We start from the raw sequence: 14,916 nt of genomic DNA, 5'->3' as shown, positions 1-14,916 counted from the left end.
CTTAAACTTACATATAGGTCAATAATATCTCAATAAAACTGGAAATAAGTAAATTCTTATTAAAAAAAGAAAAAAGAAAGGATCTGCATTATCCTTTGGCATGTGAGGTATGGCCATAGAGCCATGTACTCTTGGATCTCTGAGTGTAGGGAGTGTAGTTGCCGGAATGTCCCAGATATTGTATTCCAGGTGCATCACATTAATCTTCCCAAGGCCACACTTCCCACATTGGCTGCTCCCCAGTCAGTGACTAAGAGTGCCAGGAGTACTAAGGCAAGCCCATTCCTGCAAGATGCAGGATTCCTTTCCTGGGTGTATTTGACTTGAAGACGCCCATAGTCTTGCCAAAATTTTCTTAGAACTGCATGTAGTTATGGACATTTCTTCATCCTCCTTTCTTTCTTCCCCCCTACTTTCCCCCATTTCTTCCTTGACAGGTCATACCTGTATCATGACTGATAGCTCTTCCAGTCTCCTCATTTTCTCTCATAGTTGTTTCCCCTAATAAATCTCTTGCACGTCTTGTCCCATCCTGGCATTCACTTCTCAGAGCACTCAGACTATTGCAAATTGCACAGAAATTAGAGTCTGAGAAAACAGATGGAAAGATGAGATTTGGGATTTATTGACTTCTCATTTGGCAGGTGTTGGAAATGCTCTCCTGAGTGGTAGGTGGGCGCAGATACTCCTGGCACAAGATTGTGACCCGGTTGCTCGGGACTTTCCCTGTGGTGAGCTGGAATAATTTCCAGGGAGAGGGGAACAGTCTTGCAGATCAAATGATTCGGGAATTTGAGAAATATGAGGAGAACCATGTCTTCCAAGATAGTTGAAGTAGATGGCTGCTGATAAATTATATTAATACTCTGCAGAGGGATGATTAGAGACTGAGCACCATTAATAAGCAGTTAATGGCCAAGAGTCATAGTCCTGTTGAGTAGCATACAAAGAGGCCCTTATCTCTTGTGGTAGAAGAGCGGACACAGATGAGCTCCAGGGAGGTTTGAATTCTCAGCCAAAGGCAAGTCTGCTGTGCTAAGGTCAAAGTCCTGGTTAGGAAAACCTGGGACTCTGAAATACAGAATAAAGATAAATGGATGTAGGCCATAAGATGTTAATTCTATAGACACCTTTTAACCCTATGACTTCCCAATGTTTCCCCCTTCCCTAGTAAAAGCTGATACTTCCGCCATTCTAGAAATCACTACAGAGCACACAGCAGGTGTACTTCTCTGGGGCTGCCCCCAACACCCGTCCCAGAAGCCAGGCCAGTCACCGGGATGGGGACATGCTAGGCCCGATAATGGTGTAAGGAGTTTCCACCAGAAGAGCTGCTTCAATTGACTGGCCCGAGGAACAGGGCAAACCTCATGCTCAGGCAGCAATTAATTAGAAGCTTGCAAAAAGCCATGACCAACATTCAGTGAAGCAGAAATGTCTGCATTTCCTTGCCACATGGTAGAGGGAAAAATAAACGGGTTGAGGGAAGCGGGCATGTTGGAATGGATATATTGTGGGTGACCAGAAGACTCACCAAAGGATAACGGTCCCCAGGAGGGTCCCAGGACACAAGAGTCATCAAAGCCATTAGATATGTGCTTGTTTGAGGGGCTCTGGCATCGCTTAGGGGTTCAGCTAGAGTCTCTGCGGGTCAGGGGTGACAGTAGGAAAGCGCAGAGCCAAGCTATCCATGCTCAAGAGCAAGACGGGCCCCAGAGCAAGAGGCCTGGTGGCTGCACTTAATTTCCAGCAGCCGGGAGGTGGCAGTTCCTATAATGACCTGTAAGCTCCGAGGAGCTCAGTGGCAGTGACTGTGGGATAATCTTGCCCCACAGACACCGAATTAACATGTAATTTGTGCTAGCAGCCAGACCGCAGCACTCCGACATGTCCGCAAGAAGAGAAATACCGTCAAAAACGTTGCAAAAATGTGTACACACGGCAAGCAGGTCTAATTAGAGTAGGTAATTGGGCACAGATTATTTGGACTCTGACAGGACTGAGTTTGAATGTTAACTCTCATTCCTACTGTAGGTCAGGGTCAGCAATTTTTTTTCTTCAAAGAGCCAGATAGTAAGTTGGTTAGATTTCCTTAGGCTGTATGGCCTTTGTTAGAACTACTCGGTTTTGCTATTGTAACTCAAAAGCAGCTTAACAATACGTACATAAGTGAGTGTGGCTATGTTCCAAAAATTCCTTATTTAGAAAAACAAGCAAAGGACTGCATTTGGCCCATGGGCTGTACTTGGCTGACCTCGGTTCTATGAACATATTTTCTTCACTCAATTAGGTCATCTGCAAAAACAGTCCTAATGCTAACTACTTTGTAAAGTTGCTCTGGCCCTTATATGAAATAATATGATAGCTCTTCAAAGTTCTCATCACGAGGAAAAAAAAACTGTAACTATATCTGGTGATGGGTGGTAACTAGACTTATTATACTGATCATTCTGCAATATATTCAAATAGCTAATCATGTTGTACACCCGAAACTAATGGAACATTGTACCTCAACTACATAAAAATAAAATGAAATTTCTATTTTAAGCTGGAAGGAAAAAAAATGAACCAATGCAAGGAAATGCTCCCCAAAGTCAGATAGATTTGGGGCTAAGTCCGGAATTTGTCGCTAACTACTTACAGATGACCCTGGGGAAGTTTCTGAATTTAAGCTCTATGGTCTGGTTGGATCAGACAAAGCCTGAGAAGTTTAATTTGCACAGGGCTGTTTAACGGAGAATTAGAATTTCTGGTTCACTGATATAAATATGGTTCCGGTTCTGGATGCAGCCACGCAAATATGCCATTTGTGACTCAACCGAAAACATTCACTTTAGTTCCCAGTCTTTCCAAAGCACTTAATAGTTTTGTTTTGTCCTTGTGTCCAACAGACCTTAGCTTGTGGCCCCTCCCATCCTCCTACTCCTTTCTCTGGTGGAACGCACAGAGCTTTCCAGACAGGTGGGGAAAGGTCAGACCCTGTAGAATGACGGCAGCATCTCAAATCCTGTGGGATTCCTCTGTGCTTGTGGAGACATGCTTTTAATGACTGAAAATCTAGTTTTCAAGTAAAGGAATCAGGTATTCCATCTTTTTATTGAAGCTGAAACAAAAAGAAAAGAGCTTTAACCAAAACAAGGCTTTGAAGTTTGCCATCAAAAGGATTTTCTTAGAGTGGCTGTTGAAAGCTTTTAAAACTAGACAGGCTTTTTAAAAATAAAGTGGGTTACCATCTCCTGGGAAGTTTAGGTGGGGTCTAATTACAACAAAGGAGGATCAATTGAAATAACCTTTATAGAGTCTTTGATTGAAATGGCTGGAAGTCTTTCCGGCAAATAAAGGATGAGAAATATCCTGCTAGTGATTATTAAGAGTTCCTTTGTTAAATATTTTACTTTGCAAGACAGGAGCTGCAGGTTTCCAGAAGCTGAAGGAGGAGCTAAAAAACTTACAGCGTTGGGGGAACTGTAAATTGGCACAGACTTCCAAGAGAGAAATTCGGGATTATCTAGCAAAATTTAAAGTATATATAAACTGTGATCCAAAAAATTATTCCAATGGTATATACTAGGACAAGTGTGGGATGGACAAGAATATTTATAATATTGTTATTTTCAGCAATGAAAGCATGGAAACCTAAAGGCCTATCAACGAGGAACTGATTGGATCAATTATGATATATTCACTGCAGTAGAATACAGTGTATCTTTTAAAAATACTATGTATTTTTATTTTTTTGGCATGAAAGATGTCCATGATATCCAGCAAACAGCAAACTTAGTTATCTGGGCAGAATATGTATGAGAATGTGTTCGCTGTCCCTGTATTGTTTGAACTATTTATGAAAATGATGCATTATGAAGGAGGAAAAGAATGATGCTTTCTGTTTAGGGGAAAAAGACAGCTGTAATTTGTATTTTCACTGCTCAGAAGACAGAGCAAAGAGCAGACCCTCAAGCTGAACAGATCTGTGGTCATCTGATCCGGTTTCCTTACATGGGATATAGATAGTAAGACACTTTTTAAAACTCATCCAACATAATTTCTTTACTTAAAAATACAAGTAGAACCCAAAAAAAAGTAGTGCATTTTTTCCCCAAAATGTGTTGCGGAGAACTATGATACAAAGTAAATGACATATTTTTCAAGGAAAATACATAATACAAGAATTTATTTCAGGGGCACCTGGGTGGCTCAGTGGGTTAAGCCTCTGCCTTCAGCTCAGGTCATGATCCCAGGGTCCTGGGATCGAGCCCCACATCCGGCTCTCTGCTCCACGGGGAGTCTGCTTCCTCCTCTGTCTCTGCCTGCTTGTGATCTCTCTCTCTCTATCAAAGAAATAAATAAAATTTAAAAAAAAGAATTTATTTCAGTATAAAAAGCATTATAGCGATGATCAAAATCATGTCATAAGTTTATTTTTTTAAAGATTTTTATTTATTTATTTGACACAGAGAGAGAGAGAGAGAGAGATCGCAAGTATGCAGAGAGGCAGGCAGAGAGAGAGGGGGAAGCAGGCTCCCTGCTGAACAGAGAGCTCCATGCGGGGCTCAATCCCAGGATCCTGAGATCATAACCTGAGCTGAAAGCAGAGGATTAAACCTGAGCCACGCAGGCGCCCCATGTCATAAGTTTAAAAAGACGTACATACAACATATAAAATGTAGCAGTGTCATTAAGCTGAACGATCTAAACTGAAACAATTAATATACAATAAATGTTAATTATTTAATACAATTTTGATTGGCTTATTAGAATTTTGATGGACTTGGGATGACTTCTATGGATCATGTTGCTAATAAACTTGTCCATGATCATTTAAAAATATACTTTCTTTCTTATTAGTAAAATTATGTAGCTGATGGACACATTTTAAAAATTCTATTGAGGGGCAGGCGCCTGGCTGGCTCAGCCATTAGGACTCTGCCTTCAGCTCAGGTCATGTCCCAGGGTCCTGGAATCAAGCCCCTCGTTGGGCTCCCTGCTCAGTGGGAAGCCTGCTTCTCCCTCTCACAGTCCCCCTGCTTGTGTTCTCTCTCTCGCTCTTCTTCTCTGTCAATAAATAAATAAAATCTTAAAAACCTTAAAATCTTAAAAAAAATCTATTGATGTTGAACTGGAAACCTTGACTTCATCTTTCATTTTTCTCTTTTCCTCTGTTTCTCTCTTGTCTGAGAGACATCTCTGGGTTTATGCTGGATCTGTTTGCAAGAACTGAAAAGACAGACATATCTGGAATTGAGTAATAGTTCCCCAACATTGATAGACTCTTTTCATGATAAAATGTATCTTGAGCCCCATTAGAATTTTTATGGATACTTCCCAATTTTTTATTTTTATTTATTTATCTTTCCCCAATTTTCTTTAAAGATTTTATTTATTTGACAGAGATCAGAAGTAGGTAGAGAGGCAGGCAGAGAGAGGGAGGAGGAAGCAGGCTCCCTGCTGAGCAGAGAGCCCGATGCGGGGCTTGATCCGAGGACCCTGAGATCATGACCCAAGCCAAAGGCAGAGGCTTAACCCACCGAGCCACCCAGGTACCCCTCTTTCCCCAATTTTTTAAATGAAAAATGCTGTATACATAGAAAAGTTGGCAGGCAGAATTGTACGGTGATGTATACCCACTATTGGACTAAATAAGCATTAATATCTTGCTGTATTTGTTTGATCATAGATCTTTCTTTGCTCCATCTATGTATCTATCCACCGACCAATCCATCTTCTTTTTTTATGTATTTTTTTTAAGATTTTATTTATTTTTTTAGTATCTCTATACCTACCAGGGGGCTCAAACTTAGGATCCTGAGATCAATAGTTTCATGCTCCACCGGCCGAACCAGCCAGGTGCCCCATTTCTTTTTATGTATTTCAAACTAAACAGTGGACAAGAGTATACTTTATACTGAAACATTTCAGCTCACATGTAATTAACTAGATCTTAATATTTGCTTATGAAATAGACAAACATGAAGTGTACCACCATTCTATGAGTTTTTTAAAAAATGCAATACTCAGTCCAACCCTTATCTAGATCTGTCCTCATTTTGTACACCATCGATTAGTTGTGCCTGTTCTAGAACCGCCTATATGTGCAATCATTCAGTTAGCACTACTTGGTGTAAGGTTTCTTCCACTTGGTGTGTTTCTGAGAGTCATTCATGCTGTGTTTCAGTAGTTCATTCCTAGTTATCACTGAGCGCTATTCCATCACATAAGTGTATCACAAGCCTTCTAAGCTAGACACAAAGGGTTTTCTTGCTCACAGCAACAGTGGTAGCCAGAGGATCAATCAGTACCTGTACCACTTCCCTAAGACCATCTCCATGGAGTGACATACAGGGCCAAGGGACGCTTGCATACAGGAGTTATGTATGACACAGGGGACAAACCCTGAGCTTAGAGAACCTGAATCTGTTAGAGAACCTGAATTGGCGGGAGACTTTGTCTTTATTTTCCAAGGCTGTTCTCTACACAAAAATAGCTCAGAACAAAAAGCAGCCCGTACTTCTGCTCACAAGCCAAGCGGAACACCAGAGACCCGTGGAGAACGGTCTCCTAACAAAACGTTCTTGCACACGTCCTTTTGTGAACACATCTTTAAATTTCCCTTGGATAAAATCCTAAGAGCTGAATCGCTGTGTCGTAAGATGTTTGTCTAACTATCAGAACTTTTCCTAAAGTGACTGCATCATTTCACACGCCCACCAACAACATACAAGAGTTCCTGTTCTTTCCATTTTCCCTGCGTTGGTGTTGTCAGTGTTTTAAATATGAGCCATTCCAGTGAGTTCTAATAGTAACTTAACTGTTGTTTACTTTGCATTTTCCTGACAACTAATGATGTTGAACCCTTTTTGGGTTGCTTATTGCCCCCTAGAACATTTTCCTTTGGAAACTGTCTGCTCAAACTATTTGCCTTTCCAAAAAATGGTTTTTTTTCTGTCTATTATTCAGTTGTGGGAGTTCTTTATGTATTATGGAAGCATATCCTTTACTAAATGTATACTTTGCCAGTATTTTCCCTTTGCTTGTTGTTTATCTTAACTGTGCCTTTCAGGAAATAGGATTTTAAATTTTTGCTGAAGTCCAATTTACCAACCTTTTTTTTTTTAAAATAGGCTCTACACCCAGAGTGGGGCTTGAATTCACAACCCTTGAGATCAAGACTCACATGCTTTACTGACTGAGCCAGCCAGGCACCCCTAGTTTACTAAGTTTAATTTTATAGTTACTTCCTTCTGGGTTTTGTCCAAGAAGTCTTTGCCTACCTCATGATCATGAAGATTTTTTTCTTTAATGTTTTCTTCTGGAAGGTTTATAGTTTTAACTCTTAAGTCTGGGTCTATGATACATTTTGGATTATTTATTGGGTAAGGTGGTTCATTTTTTCTTTAATGTTTTCTTCTGGAAGGTTTATAGTTTTAACTCTTAAGTCTGGGTCTATGATACATTTTGGATTATTTATTGGGTACAGGTGGTTCATTTTTCCCCTAATGAATATCCAGTTGTCTCTGTGCCATTTTATGAAAACTTTTCCTTTCCTTGTTGAACTGCTTTAGTAAAACTCAAAAAATTGTGTAAATGTGGGTCAGTTCTAGGCTCTCTATTCAGTTCTGTTGATTTTTCTGTCATTACACCAGTACCACACTGATTACTATACCTTACTAGTAATCGTAAAGTCAGTCTAAATTCTTTTTTTTTTCCAAGATTTTATTTATTTATTCGACAGAGAGGGAAATCACAAGTAGGCAGAGAGGCAGGCAGAGGGAGAAGGGGAAGCAAGCTCCCTGCTGAGCAGAGAGCCCGATGCGGGGCTCAATTCCAGGACCCTGAGATCATGACCTGAGCCAAAGGCAGAGGCTTCACCCACTGAGCCACCCAGACGCCCCTCAGATAGTATAAATTCTTAAATTTTGCTCTTCTTTTTTAAGATTACTTTGGATAATTGAGGTCATGTGCCTTTTCATAGAAATTCAAGAATTTTCAGGGCACCTGGTGGCTCAGTGGGTTAAAGCCTCTGCCTTCGGCTCAGGTCATGGTCTCAGGATACTGGGATCGAGCCCTGCATTAGGCTCCCTGCTCAGCGGGGAGCCTGCTTCCTCCTCTCTCTCTGCCTGCCTCTCTGCCTACTTTCGATCTCTCTCTCTGTCAAATAAATAAATAAAATCTTTTTTAAAAAAAAAGAAATTTTAGAATTTTCTTGGAAGAAAGATTGATATTTAGTTTTTGTGTGGTATATAATAGAAAAGTTATTTTAAGTACAATGATAGGAAAAACATTTAAATAACTGCATTATAAAAAATAAATAACTGCATTATGATTTTAATTATTTTATATTTTTAGTTCCATATACATAAGGCAACTTGTATTTTATATTTATTTGACAAGTTACAGATTGCCATGCAATTTGATTAATATTAATTAGGTAAGAAAGCCCTGACAATGTGATGTGTTTTTTTTACTCTTCTGGGGGCAGCTGGGTGGTTGACAGAATAAATAAAATCTTAAAAAAATAAAATATTCTGATTAGTCTTATTAACCTGATTCAATTCACCCAATTAGAATAGTCATGTTTTAGAGTGAGCATGAAACAAAGTAAGAACAAATAAGGTAGTAATTATGTTGTTGATGGTCACCTAATTATAACACATATTTGAATCTCCTCCGTAAAGTAACATTTCTAACAAAATAATTTGTTCTAACTGAAGAATTACCAAACGAAATAGAAAAGTAAAATTATGGAAAACCTCTGAAGAATTATCAGAAGCTCAGTATTTAGTCTTGAAAGTTTACCAGTAAAAATATCCATCTTGAGAGACACAATAGGCTAATATTAAAAATCTATAGTAAAGGGGCGCCTGGGTGGCTCAGTGGGTTAAGCCGCTGCCTTCGGCTCAGGTCATGATCTCGGAGTCCTGGGATCGAGTCCCGCATCGGGCTCTCTGCTCAGCAGGGAGCCTGCTTCCCTCTCTCTCTCTCTGCCTGCCTCTCTGCCTACTTGTGATTTCTCTCTGTCAAATAAATAAATAAAATCTTTTTTAAAAAAAATCTACAGTAAATATCAACATACAAACAATTAAGTTGGCTAATCACTATTTCTTATTTATTACTTTACAAGAGTTGCCTAATGCATATTTTCTCCCTGGTCACCTTAAAATTTCCATCATGAAAACAATAATTCATTTGCTAAATGTTTTGAAATAGCAGACTTCTCAGTTATTGTAGTTATCTTATTATTGAATAACACTTATATCCTCATGAAATGCTTTTTGCTGTCTAAAAATTTTCTGGGGACTGGGATACATCAACAAGTTTGTTGCTTTTGCTACTTACAGAATGTTGTAAAATGCAGAGGTAAGAAATTGTGGCCTCTTGACTACAGAGTTTCCAGTACATTAGGTTTAGGATGATCTTTTGTGTCAGAGAAACTTATTAATGGAAAATTGGCTGGGCTACCAAGAGGTCTCTTCTGCCATCTGGTAGTAAATGGCAACCCTTTGTGAAAAGCGGTTTCATGAATTGTAGTTGCCCAGAGAGTGAGTACAAACAATTAAGGATCCCCATATATATGAAAACGTAAGCAGCAAACAGGAAAATACCAAAATAAACAGGCATACTTATTTTGGAACAAGTGGTAAGTCAAGGTATCCTGCCATTAATTTCAAATGATTTTCAATTTAAAATGCTATATACGGTCAACCTATCAATTGAATCAAAAAGTAAATTGGGATATTTGCACACATACAAGAATTTTTTAAATGTTACCTCCCACATACTCCTTTTCAGAAAGCCCTTGAGATGAGTGGAAAGCCTAGAAAAAGGGAGACATGGGATACAGGAAAGAGTAAAACTGACCTAGGAGCCTATTGAGAAGAAGGCACCTTTCTTTTTTTTTTTGACAGGATCAAAGAAAGGCACTTAGAAACTCCAGAAAAAACAATAACAACAACAGCAAGGGAAAGTTGTACAAAATAGTCATGGTTCAAATAGAAAACAACCTGGAAGATGGCATAAGTTTGAGCAATTGGTAGAGTATTAGAAAAGAGAACAGGTTTTGCTTACAATTCTAAGAACATTCTTTCAGGTGACCCTGGAGTGCTGACATTGTCTATATACAGAAGGAAATAGGATCCTAGCATTTTTTTTTTAAAGATTTATTCATGTATTCTCGACAGAGAGAGGGTGAGAGTATGAGCTGGGGGAGGGACGAGGGAGAGAAATCCATGCTGACTTCATGCTGAGCATGAAACCCAATGTGGGGCTCGATCCCACCACCCCAAGATGATGACCTAAGCTGAAACAGAGAGTTGGGTGTTTAACCATCTGAGCCATCCAGGTGGCCCTGGGATCCTAGCATTAAAAAACAATCTCTATAGTTAATAACACCTACATAGTTATAATAATGTGTAAGCCATTTAATGGTTTTCAACTTTGAAAAAGAACCTTTAGACAATCCACAGAAGACTTAGTAAGGAGCCTAAGTCGAGAGGTAAAATCTGGAGAAGAATTCTAATTGTATATCCTGGAAAAACAAGAAATATTGTATAAAACTAATGGAACAGGAAATAGAGGTCTGTGTACATTATTTCAAGTTACAAATATTAGAAAAAAAACTGAAAATAACTATCAAAAATTGAAAAGAGAAGGTCAGTTGTGTAGGTTAAATCTTTACATTTTGGAGCAAGGAGATGTTACATAATATCTATCTAATTTAGAAGTAGTGATATGGGCACAATATTTAGAATTATGAAGGTAACTACCAGAAGTATGGAAAATTTAAAAAAAAAAAATTGCCCAGGAGAGTAGCCTGGAGTGGGAAGAAACGTGATGCTTCCCATCTGAAATCTTGTGATGTTTTTCAAGAAGTAATTTACATCTACTACATTGATAAAATTTTGTTTAAATGAGAATAAAATTTAGATTGAAATGTATCAGCATTGTAGCATCAAAAATAGACCAAAGCAGCTGTCTTAAATGCTTGCAGTTCTTGGTTGAAAAATGCCAGTTGGTTTATTTTTGTAAATTTTCTGTAAAGTTTCAAACCGCTGTTTGTTATTATTTGTTCAAAAATCATTCATCGGGGGGCAACTGGGTGGCTCAGTGGATTAAGCCTCTCCCTTCGGCTCAGATCATGATCTCAGGGTCTTGGGATCGAGCCCCGCATTGGGCTCTCTGCTCAGCAGGGAGCCTGCCTCCCTCTCTCTCTGCCTGCCTCTCTGCCTACTTGTGATCTCTGTCAAATAAATAAATAAAATCTTAAAAAAAAAATCGGGGCGCCTGGGGGCTCAGTGTGTTAAAGCCTCTGCCTTCGGCTCAGGTCATGATCCCAGGGTCCTGGGATGGAGCCCCACATCGGGCTCTCTGCTCAGCGGGGAGCCTGCTTCCTCCTCTCTCTCTGCCTACTTGTGATCTCTGTCAAATAAATAAATAAAATCTTGAAAAAAAATCATTCATTGTGAATAGAAAATTTTTTTCCTCTATCAGTGAAAAGCCAAATTGGGCTTTTAAAACTGTATTTTCTCTTTTAATACTGATCTGTGAAGAACAAGAGAGAGTCTGATGTGCACTGTTAAGAACCATGGTTAGATAAACACACATTATCAATCGTGGCAAATATAAGTATATATTCTTCAGAGAAATGACTACTCAGGATGATTGACTATCTTTAATCAGGCTGTTTGTTTTGTTATTGAGTTCCTGGAGTTCTTTATATGTTCTGGATCTTGATTCCTTATTAGATACATGACTTGCAAATATTTTCTCCCATTAGGTGGGTTTCCTCTTCACTCTGCTTCCCCAATCTCAATGTAGTTTTACACAGACTAAATTAAACAATGCAGAACTAAGGATAATGGTGCACCCCACCCCACCCCACACAATGAGCCTGCTCTGTCTACCAAGTGGTAAACTCCTCCCTCTCCCCAGCAGCGGCTGTTAGGTGTGAGCTGGTTCCTCTGACCTGCTCATGGGATAAGCGTTGGATGACTCAAACTTTGTTTTAAGGATGAAAAAAATTTTTTAAGATTTTATTTATTTATTTGAGAGAAAGAGAGCACAAGGCAGAGCAGCAAGCAGAAGGAGAGGGAGAAGCAGGCTCCCTGATAAGCAGGGACCCTGACATGGGGCTCGACCCCAGGACCCTGGGATCATGACCTGAACCGAAGGCAAACGCTTAACCGTCTGAGCCACCCACACACTCCAAGGATGAAAATTTTTAAAAGTCCCTACTGGATTATTTTTAAAAATTGAAAAAGAATAGTGATCATTACATCTTCTAACAAAGTGAATCCCTTTATCCCTCAGTTGGGAAATGCTGTCCTGCTGCAATAAATCTGAATTGTGAAGTCACTGCTTTGAAATTATCAAAGGAGGCCTCCTTCTCTGGGTGTGGAAAATGCTGTTCTAGAATTTTCTCCCCCTTCCCCAAATAGTTCCTCCCTCTCAGACTCTAGGGGAGGAGCCATTCCTGTGGGTCCTCTGTTACCCCATACTGGTGAGGAGAATTTGGAAATACTGTTTTACAATTGAAAAAAGGCACTGGCATTTTGCCAAGAGAATGACATTTTTGTGAAATCCTCTCTGCACTGACATGAGGAAGATTAAAAATTGTTTCTCCGTCTCTGGCTCCTAGGTGTCCCCTGATGTCTTGGCAGTTGTTCAAACAAGTTAATTCTAAGGCAAAAACAAACAAACAAACAAACAAACAAAACAAAACAGAAGTGTCCTGGAGAAGACTTCAGACTGGAGTGGGGACCAACATATCTGCTTGGAGTCCTGTCCCCGAGTTCCTGGTGTTGGTCCCCTTGATTAAGTTCCTCAGGCTAACTATTAAGAAGTGTCAGTGCCGGGGCTCCTGGGTCGCTCAGATGGTTGAGCATCTGCCTTTGGCTCAGGTCATGATCTCCAGGTCCTGGGATCGAGCCCCACATTGGACTCCCAGCTCATCGGGGAGTCTGCTTCTGCTCTCCCTCTGCTTGTGATCTCTCTGTTTGTTTCTTTCTCAAGTGAATAAATAAAATCTTTAAAAAAAAAAAAGAAAAAAGAAGAGTCAGTGCCATTCTTACGGAAAATAAATGACCAGTTAACATTACTTCTGAGGCTACTCGAAAGTTCCATGAAATGAACGCCCAACTGTGATCTTGGGACAATTAATTTTATGAAACAGGATTTTCAAAGGCTGTGATTCTATTTCAAGGATATTCCTGACCACTGACATTTGAAAAAAGCTTTTTCTTTTCCTTTCACAGAGATCATTTTGACATGTTTGCTTCTGGGAGTTTCTTTTTCAGCAACACATATAAAAGCATTGAACTGGGATGAAGTTGACATTCTAAACATTTGAAGTTTGTTTTTGATTCTTTCAGAAAAAAAAAAAGGAAGGGAAAGGCGTTTAACATCATTAAAACATCTCGGAAGTTTTCCTAGGCTTGTGCCATGGAAATCTAAAATGACAAGGCGACATTTTTCGAAAGGATGGAATTTGGGGATTTTCCTTAACTTTTTCTGCAGAGTTGTAGAGGCTGAGGACAAGTGACATTAGTGTCCCCGGCCTCTGACATCTCTTGTTCCACAGCAAGGCTCCCTCCCACAAGTCCCCACACAGTCAGGCATGTGGCCTGACCAGCCTCTCTCTCCCCTGTCCTCTCCCGGTCATTCCCATGGCCAGCCTCCTAACCCTAAATCAACAACAAGTGCACGAACAAACAACCATCTTTTAATTTTAAAAGATGGGCAGCATGTGTTTAAAAGGAGAGGTGACTCTCCATATACGGACATGAAATACTATAGTGTCTTAAGTGAAAAAAACCCAGTCACAGAAAAATAGGTTCAAGGATTCCATTCATGCTTTAAAAATGTGTGTGTGCCCAAGCATGGTTTTAAAAAAAGGAATCAGGGCTGCGTGGGAGGCTCAGTCATTAAACGGCTGCCTTCCCCTTAGGTTGACATCCTGGGGTCCTGGGATCCAGCCCCCGCATCATGCTCCCTGCTGGGTGGGAAGCCCGCCCCGCTTCTCCCTTTCCCATTCCCCCTGCTTGTGCTCCCTCTCTCGCTGTGTCTCTCTCCGTCAGATAGATAAATAAATAAAATCTTAAAAAAAGAAAAGAAAAAGGAATATCTTACTTACACACACACACACACACACACACACACGCGCGCATCACACAGACATAGGTCAAACAAACAAACAAACAAAAGTTAAAACAAAACAGCAGCCCCCAAAGGGAGTCCTTTCCCTGAACCTGAAAAGGTTCATTCTAATGAGGGGGCCCTGTTCCTTGGAAAGGTGTGGTCCATGCCCTTTGTCTAAGCAGACTGCTCAGATTCTCCTCACCTGCTCAAACGCTACCCTCTTCTGGCCCCTCCCTTAGACCCCACCACCAACCCCACCCTCTCCCTTTTTCAAACTGCCCCCTGCAGTGCCTGGCCATATCTGGAATTTCCCCCTTTATGCTAAACGCTACATCCCCAAACTGTGACTTAAGGACGGTTTTGGCTCTCCCAGAAATGGAATCTTAAACCCGTCGATCAGGAATAGCCTGATCAGCACTTGTGAGGTCATTGGCCTGATAGACCCCATCACCATCCCCTAAAGGAAGGTGACCTTGCAATAACCAATCTGATTTTTGTGGCCTGCGTGTTAACTTCCTTGTTCCCAGTGCGCTCTGCTTAGGAGGCTTCCACTGTGTAAAGCTACTCACTGCTCCTTTCTATCTGCCGGATGGACTGCTGCCTGATTCATGAATCATTGACCAAAGCCAGAAAGATCATTAAAATTCACTCAGTTGAATTTTGTTCTTTCTCCAAAGAGAGAGCAGCTTCCTCCCACCTTCAAGGAAAGCCAAGGTCCACACCCTGTCCTCTGAGCCTGCCCTGCTTGGAATGTTCTCAGCTGTGCCCCCTCTGGTTTGCTATGGG

Source organism: Neovison vison, chromosome 3, assembly GCF_020171115.1.
Source record: "Neovison vison isolate M4711 chromosome 3, ASM_NN_V1, whole genome shotgun sequence".
Taxonomy (NCBI): Eukaryota; Metazoa; Chordata; class Mammalia; order Carnivora; family Mustelidae; genus Neogale; species Neogale vison.
Note: the sequence above shows the minus strand (reverse complement) of the source record.